The sequence below is a fragment of the Sciurus carolinensis genome, chromosome 5 (assembly GCF_902686445.1).
Source record: "Sciurus carolinensis chromosome 5, mSciCar1.2, whole genome shotgun sequence".
NCBI lineage: Eukaryota > Metazoa > Chordata > Mammalia > Rodentia > Sciuridae > Sciurus > Sciurus carolinensis.
Window position 1 is genome coordinate 36,044,456 of NC_062217.1, and position 9,133 is coordinate 36,053,588.

Below are 9,133 nucleotides of genomic sequence, written 5' to 3' on the forward strand. Positions count from 1 at the left end.
GTTCCCCCTTCAATCTCTGGCTGATGGTGGCATTCAGACACGCAGGCCTGGCCCACAAAGACTTGCAGTGGGACTCTTCAAGAGTTCTGGTCCCCTTGAATACGTCATGAGTATTCAATAAAGTGAGGCCCACTTAGTAGGTGCTCACTAAGCAATAGACAGATTCCTTCTCTAGTAAGACTCGGTGATTTAGCTGTAAAGAACACCGCTTTGGCAAGGACGTGTCAGCTCCACTATTTATGAGCTGGGCACCTTTGTGCAAATGACTTCAACAACCAAAGAGTCTTTCCTCACCCGTCTCACGGAGTGGTGATAAATTTACTTAACGTATGTAAGACACAGTCCGGGCCAAGGGAGTGCTCAGCAGAAGGCGTGACTTGGGTTATTCACTGCCTGGGACTGGGTGCATGCGACCTCACTGTAGCATTTATTTACCTGGTTTGTTTTTGTCTGCCCCACGCATGCACGTGCACACATGCACACTCACTCTCACACACACAGACACACTGGACTACAGAAATCATGGGGCAAGTGGGATTCCTTGCTCATTTCTGAACGCCTGGCACATCTGATGAGGACCAGCCTCCAGGAGAGTGGAAGAACTAGACATCACTTGGCATGTTTGGCACCCAGAACATGGCACACACAGCCAATGCACAGGGGTGACAGGAAAATGCACAAGCCCTTTTTATTCCCAGCCTTTCCTTACAAACGTTCAGAGCTGCTGACTACTTAGCTTGGGCATGGTATTTCTTGACGTATGAGCCTCAGCTCCAGATATTCCAAATCAGAGCGTTGGGGTGGCACGTGGACTCTGCAGTATGACGCAGATGCTGGGTGATTCTGAAGCCCTCTGAAGACTGAGATTCACCCCGGGGTCTGGGGAAGGGCCCCTGGATTGGCTTGGGCTCAGCAAGCAGAGATCAAGGCCACATGTAGCCTCTGACTGGCAGAGGCCAAGTTTCCTTTCCAAGTCCTACAAGAAGAATAAAGAGGCAATTCTCACACCTGCAAGATGAAGGGAGCTGTTGTGGGTCCAACAGATGTCACCTGCATGGAGAGACAGTCACACAGAGGCTGTTTTGTCCAACACAAGACAACACTGCACTTCTTTTCTCAAACTCAGTTGGTTTTACTAAACCAAGGCCTCTCAGGAGCCCGTTCTGAGGTCAGGTTCCTGGCCAGTTATTTAGGCAGAGAAAGAACCCAGCCCTTATATCAGTGCCCCTTGCAGCAGGCTCTGTATTAGGCCCTTGGCGAATGATAAAGTATGTCTGGGAAACATCACTTGAAACCCAGAGTTGCGGGGGAGATTCTTTCTTCCCCCTGAAGCACACAGGAGATTAAAATAAAAATCTACCAGTTAATAGTTACTGTGATTCCATTAAAGCAAGGGGATTTATACCTGTCGGCAAGGGACACATTTGTATAAAATGCATCATTAAAGCAACCAAGGTCTTGCGCTCCATCCAGAAGAATCGCCACAGCGGCAGCAAGCCGAGCTGCCCAGGGACCCACAGATGAATTTCCCAGGCTTTCATTAAGGCCTTACTTGTTGTTTTGTTTTTTTTTTCCCAGAAGTCTTGATTCACAACATTGTGTTGGAGAGGGCCACTAGCACTGCACAATAGGTGACAGGAGACTGACAACATATGTTTCCATATGGGGCAGCCTCTGGGGAAAGTCAGCGCATGCCCACCCAGCTCTGGGAGAGGTCCGTCGAAACATCTGAACAACAGGCCCCTCAGATCTGGGAGTGTGCCCAGGGTGCCACGTGGACCCCGACACAAAAAGCCCATACAAAACCTTTCCCCGAACTCTTTCTCAGGGTACAAACAGCCCTATGTTCCAAACAGTCCGGCCAGGGGCAGAGGGGACAGGGCCCATGGCAGCTCTGCACCAAGGGCATGAGCCTGGGCCCTGCTCTGGGCAGCCTGTCTTATGGGTGCCCCCCGCCCAAGCACCATCTACCCTACAGGCGGACTCATCTCGGCGGGAAGGCCTGAGCTCTGCCTCTTCTCTGAGCACAAGAAGGTGGTGTGAGATCAGTGACTATCCGGAAGGATCTAATCTGGCTGAATCCAGAGCGCTGGGTTGGGACAGGGTGGCAAGTGGACATTGGTAAGGGTAGTTTTGCCAAAGGTCAGTTCTTCAAGGGTCAGCACTCAAGTGAGGCAATTACCCAGGCTCTCCTCGTCTTCTTTCTGTGAGCAATTTTTTTAAACCAGTTATCACCTTCAACAAAGGGCTAGAAGGAGGAAAACAAATCCTTTCAAGCCCTCACTAACTAACTCTGAAAAAAATACTCAAAGGGGAAGATTAAAATGGCCAGAAAAAGGGTAGTGTCATGAGTCCCTGGTGTGTGTATGGGTAATGAACACTGACCATGGATTCCCAGGATGCTTTCTGCTCCTTCCACCGAGCAAATTTAGGCAGCTTCCAAGATGTCACAATTCTGACTTAAATGCTCCTTACAACTCCCGTTCATGCCCTCGTTATAATGCTTCTCTAATTGTCTAACCCTCACTAAAGATTTTGGACCATAATGGCAAGAACTGTGTGTTAATCTACAATAGCGCAGTTCCTGGAATATAGCTAAAAGGCAATCAATAGCTGTTGGATACGTGATCGAATGAAGATAGTGATGAATCTGTATTCAAACATAGGACCCAACTACTCTCACATTGTACACTGTTCAGGTTTCTCTTTTAAACACGTTGTAAGTAGAGAATAGTGTTGTATGTGATTGACAGGTGTATAGCAGAAGCCGGTGAGGAGTTAGGAAGAGTGAAGACAGGTAGGAGGCTTCAAGGTGCACGGAGTCCTCGCCTTTTGGGAATGGTAGGGACACCCACAGTTTCAGTGTAGTACCAGCAACGGAGCAAGGCTTTTAGTTGAGTTTAGTTTTGCTTTTGAAAGTATTTTTGTGTATTTCATCTTGTTTTCTCTTCATGATAACCCTTGGAAAGAGAGCAAGCTGGGGTTCTTCTCCCGAGTCAGAGAAGCTCGATCCTGGACTCCAAGGATCCAGACAGAAGAGCCAGTGGCATGGGAAAGAGCCAGTGCTGGGAAAGCCTGGACTGGACCTTGTTCACCACCCACAGCGGGGCGGGCATCAGCCTGAGCACAGAGGTCAAGACTTGGGGGGGGGGGGCAATTCCAGAAAGGGGGGGAGGGGAGAATGCAGCCCCCAGGAGGCCATAATCCACGTTGGCTCAGAGACATCCTCATGAAACGCACTTGATGCTGATGCGAGCACACGGCTGCCCCTCTGTACTGCTGCCACTCTCTGCCCGCAACCCCAACCCACACAGCCTCCCATCTCACACCACCATCAGCTGCTTCTCTTTGCCACCACCATATGACTTAACCCCACAGCTGCTCCCTCTGCATATCCACCCAGCCATGTCCTTCAGACCCATGTAAAATAGCTAGTGGACACCACATAATTCCCGACCTCTCAAGCCCCTCTGCTCCACTTGCCTGAGCATCCTGGGGAGCCTCCTTAGTCTCCTCTTGCTATTGTCCTCTAACCTGTGTGCTCCTTATCTTCCTGTGTCACCCTCTCTAAAAGCACTTTCATCCCACTTCACCACTCTGTCCTTCTGTTCAGAGAAAATCCCCACCAATGTGAGGGACAAGGGTAGGAGTTGTTACAAAGTCATTGCCTCCCGTCTCAGCTGAGCGCCCCCTACCCCAGGGCTGACCACTGGTCCCTTCCCCAGGTCCCTATTCCCCTCCCGCTCCCATTTCCTACAACTGAGAACTGAACTTTCATCTTCATCTTTGAGCCTGTGAAAGTTTCCTCAACTTACCCTTTCCAACTCCACTAGAAAAATGAGACCATCAGTGAGGAATATTCTGTTTCTGTGGACAGCTTCATCCTTGATCTCTCAATTTGCCCAGAGTGGTCCATGGCCTCATTTAACCTTTCTTCTCTGTTGGATTCAGGAAACCAATCCAACAGAAAATGGTTAATTTGCATTGTCAGCTTGATTAGATTAAGAGATGCTGATGATTAAGAGGCTTCTGGGTGTGTCCATGAGGGTGTGTCTAGGAATGATTGGAGTGTGGGATGGTGAACTGAAGTGGAGACCCTCCCTAAGCAGGGACAGCACTGCCCAATAGGATAGTGGCTTGGAATAAAAATTGGAAGAACAAGGAAGCAGATGCAGATGCAGGCTTGGCTCTTCTTGAACAGGTTCTTGATTGCTGCTTCGATCGTGTGAGGATATTGAACTCTTCCAAAGCAGACTTTGCCAGTGATCCTTCAGTGAGTTTCCAGAAGCCTTGGTCTCAGACTAGGAGAGCACTGTTGATCCCTCTTGTTCTGGGGCTTATGCCTCTTGGACTACACAGCTGCTGGTCCTTCCAGGTCTCCGGCCTGCAGACAGCCATTGTGGGCTATCTAGCTTCCGGTCGTGTAAGCCAATCTAATAAATCCCCTTTTATAATTGTACGTCCTGTTGATTCTGTTCCTCTAGAGAACCCTGACTAATACACCACCCTCTTCTGGCTTTCCTCCCACCTCACAGGTGCCTCTTCTCAGCATCCTCTGCTCCCTCTTCTTCCACCTTTCAGAATATCAGCAAGCTTCAGGGCTCTTTCTCCCCTCTACTCCATTATTCCTTCCATCCCCATGAATTTCAATACCTCTCTTCACCCTGATATTCCCCCTGAGCTCTAAGCTCCCATGTCCACCTGCCCACTTACATGTCCATTTGGATATCCCATATGCATGTCAAACTTTACATGTTCAAGCATGTCCTGATGTGTTCCCTAAAATCTGCTCTTTCTTAGTGTTCCTTAACTGATCATACACATAAATGATCAAGACAGAAATCTGAGAATCATTCCTTGTCCCTCTCCTGTCTTCAGCCTCCATAGCCAATCTATTGGCAATCCTGTTGGGTCTACCTCCCACATTTCCATTCAATCAATGTCTCTGTTTCTATCATCACCACTGTAATCCAAACTACCAACATCTTTCATTAAGATGACAAAAAGAAGATCCTTGATGGGTTCTGTGTTCCTCTATTACCCATTGTATTAGTCAGGGTTCTCTAGAGGAACAGAGTCAACAGGAAATATGATTATAAAAAGAGGATTTATTAGATTGGCTTACACAACCAGAAGTTGGATAGCCCACAATGGCCGTCTGCAGGCCAGAGATCTGGAAGAACCAGTAGCTGCACAGTCCAAGACACAGAAGCCCCAGAACAAGAAGGATCAACAGTGCTACCCTAGTTCGAGACCAGGACTTCTGGAAACTCCCTGGAGAATCACTGGCAGAGTCCACTTTGGAAGAGTGAAGAAGCGAGAGTCCACTATCTTCAGACAATCGAAGCAGCAATCAAGAACCTGTTCAAGAAAAGCCTAGCATGCATCTGCATCTGCTTCCTTGTTCTTCCAATTTTTATTCCAAGCCACTATTCTATTGGGCAGTACTGTCCCTGCTTAGGGAGGGTCTCCACTTCAGTTCACCATCCCACATTCCAAGCATTCCAAGACACACTCATGGACACACCCAGAAGCCTCTTAATCATCGTTATCTCTTCATCCAATCAAGTTGACAATTCAAATTAGCCATTACACCCATTTTCTTTGCCTACTCTCCATACAGCAGCCACCATGAGATTTTTTAAATGTGCAATAATCGTATTTATTTATTGGTACATGTTGATATTATACACAATAATGGGTTTCACTGTGGCAAGTTCATACATGCACATAACATAATTTGGTCAATATTGCTCCCCAAGACCTCCCTTATCCTTTCCTCCTCTCTTCCCCACTCTCCTCCCTCTATCTTAATAGTTTCCCTTCTACTTTCATCACATCTTTTCTTTCCCCTTTAGCGTCCACGTGTGGGAGAAAATATTCAGTGCTTGTCTTTGTTTTAAAGTAAATAAGCAAGCCTTTTCAGGGTTTCTTATTATACTTAAATATAATCCAAATGCTTTGCTACTGAGATTAGACTACTGAGGCTATTATGGTTTAGATTTGAGGTGTTCCCCAAAAGCTCATGTGTAAGACAATGCAAGGATTTTCAGAGGTAAATAATTAGACTGTGAGATCTTTTTAAAATTTTTTCAGTTGTAGATGGATACAATGCCTTTATTTATTTATTTTTATGTGGTGCTGAGGATGGAACCCAGTGCCTCACCTGTGCTAGGCAGGTACCCTACCACGGAGCTACAATCCCAGCCTCAGATTATGAGAGCTTTAACCTAAAGGTGGATTAATCCACTAATATGAATTAACTGGGTGATAACCAAAGGCAGGCAGAGTGTGGCTGGAGGAAATAATCACTGGGGCCTTATCTTTGGAGTTTATATATTTTGTCCCTGACAACAAAACTCTTTCTGCTTCCTTGTTGCCATGTTCTGAGCTGCTTTTCCCCGCCATGACCTTTGCCATGATGTTCTGCCTCACCTTGGACCCAGAGCTATGGAGTTGCTGACCATGGACTGAACCTCAGAAACCAGGAGTCAAAATAAAATTCTTCAAGTTGTTCTTGTCAGGTCTTTTGGTCACAGTAAAGAAAAAGTCAACTAAAATAGAGGTCATGACAGATCCTCCAAGCTCCCCCTCATCACCCCTGCCCGATGTACACATGGTACTCCAGTTACACTGGAATTCTGATGACAGTTCCAGTGCATGCAGAGCTGCCTCCCCCAACAGAAACCTGTACTTGTCCTCACCCTGCCTGCACTCTCTTTCCTGGTTCTTTACACAGCTGGTTCCTAACCCACTAAGTTTCTGAGTGCCACTCTTCAAAAAGGCCCTTCTCTCACCTCCTCTTCAAAGTTATGCTCTATTTCAGGACCATGATAGCCTATAAGCTTTGTGACAGACAGCAGTTGTCATTGCTTAATGATTCCCACAAGAGAAGCTTATATTTCACTCCCATAGCAATCTGGAGATAAAGGATCTGGAACTATTGAGCTACAGTCATCCATATACCCAGATTGAAGGATGTGATTTCCGAAGTCCTCTTGTAGGTCTTCATCCCCATCTGTCAGAGGAAGGAGAGTCAAGAGGGATGTGCATGGGAATTTTTGTAAGTGGCATACACCATTCCATTCATGTTTCAGTGGCTGGTACTCAGTCATAGGACTGTGCCTGAAGGCAAAGGAGACTGGGAATGCCATCCTGCTATTTGTGAGGAAGAAAGAAAAATGGAGTGCCCTGCTTCCGCCATGCCATCCGGGCCTTCTTCCCTCATCCTCGGTAGAAAGGTTTTCTCTCGTCCACCTTTGCTTTGGATCTTGTCTTTTCCCATCTCCTCAAGTTTCTTTCTTTACTAAATTTCCCCTTTAATTTCTGTATTTTTGACTTCTTACCACTACTTGTGTTCTTTCCTCAAATCACATCTTTCATGTGCTCAAGCCGCTGACAAATCCCACATTCCCACCTTCGATGTCCTCGTCCACCTTGAACTCCATGGAGACTGGCATCCTGAGATTCTCTCTGTTTTAGTTCCTCTCACCATCTGTGGTGACAATACTCTCTGTGGTGTTCTACCTGCCCTCCTGCCCACTCTGGCTCTCCTCTGCTTTCTTTTGCTCCTTATGCTCTGTCCCCAGGCTCTGCCTCTTGCCTTCCCGGTCATCTCAGGTGGACTTCTCTACCACGAGGTCGTCAGCTATCATTTCTTCTCATATGACTTCCAGATCCATATTTCTAAATGAGAATTCCTTGCTACACTCCAGGCCAGTTTTCCTAAGTGTTCACTAAGTATTTATTCTTCACCTTGTTCTATAAGGGCGTTGAGACTGATAGTACATATTTAATGGAAGACTTAAGATTTTATTTAATAAAAGTGCATATTTAATAAAAGATTTAAGTATCAGTGAGAAAATATAGGCAGGAAACTCATAAAATCAGAGGCAATCCATATAACTCTGTACTGTGAGTTATATCTAAGCTTCATATTAGCCAGTAAAGGGGGAACTGCAACTGTTTCCAAATTCACCAAATTCATTAGATAAAAACAAGCCAGGTCTCTTCTCTTTCTGTCTTCTAGTTAAGAGGAGCTTCAGACAGGAAACTGCCTGTGTGATATTTTGGATATTTTGAAGGACACCCCTGACTCCATCCTTACACTAGAATCAACAAGAGGTTTCACGTGGATCCTCCATAGAGAGAATACATGACACCCAAAGCATAATCAAATAAGATGAGGATTTCAGAATCCAAAATTCCACAACCCTGACATGCAACTATTTGGTATCTGACTTGAAGCAAGTACGGTTTTCTTGACCATCTAAAGAAATATATTTACCACAAATTGTTCAGAAGTATCTTCTTAGACATTCTTTCTCACAACCAAGTACATCTTAAGATTGTATAGTAAGGGCTTCTCCATTTTGTTATATAGCCATAATCTTAAAGGTAGATAGTGGTGCACAATCATGGCACAGATACATAAGTCTTATGATAGCCAAGATGTTATTCCCTTAAGAAAATGTAGAATCTTAAGATAGTCTCCAGGGGGTCTCTTCCTGAGTACTCCTCTAACAGTCAACATGTCCAAAATGTTTTTCCTATGTTTTTTTATTTTTGCACTATAATTATACATAATGGTGAGATTCGATGTTACATATTCCTACTGGCATATGATATAACAATATAATTTGGCCAATGTCCAAAATTTATTTACTATTTTTCCACTCACACACACCTTCATACATTCCTGTGATCTCAAGATACACACTAAAAGAAAGTATTTTTGACACACATGCTCGACAAGATTTATATCCAAAGTATATAAATAACCCCTACAACTCAAGAATAAGAAGAAAACCAAATGAATTGGACAAAAGACATTTCCTGTAAAGAAGCACACGCAGAGTCACCCAGGAGCACCTCTCCCAAAGTGGGCTCTGTCAACCCCTAATTCAAGAGAAGTGTCAAAGTGAAAGTCAAGAAATTGGAACTTCATCCAAAATCACTGAATGGTTGTAAGCAGGGATGAGATGATCAATTTTTGATTTTTGAAAGATCACTCTGGATGTTAGTAGATGTTTCATAAAATGAAATGGTCCCATGGTCAAAGACATTTGGAAAACCTGACCAATCCATGGGGAATCTTTGGTTGCTAAGTTCCTCACAATGACACTCTATAGGG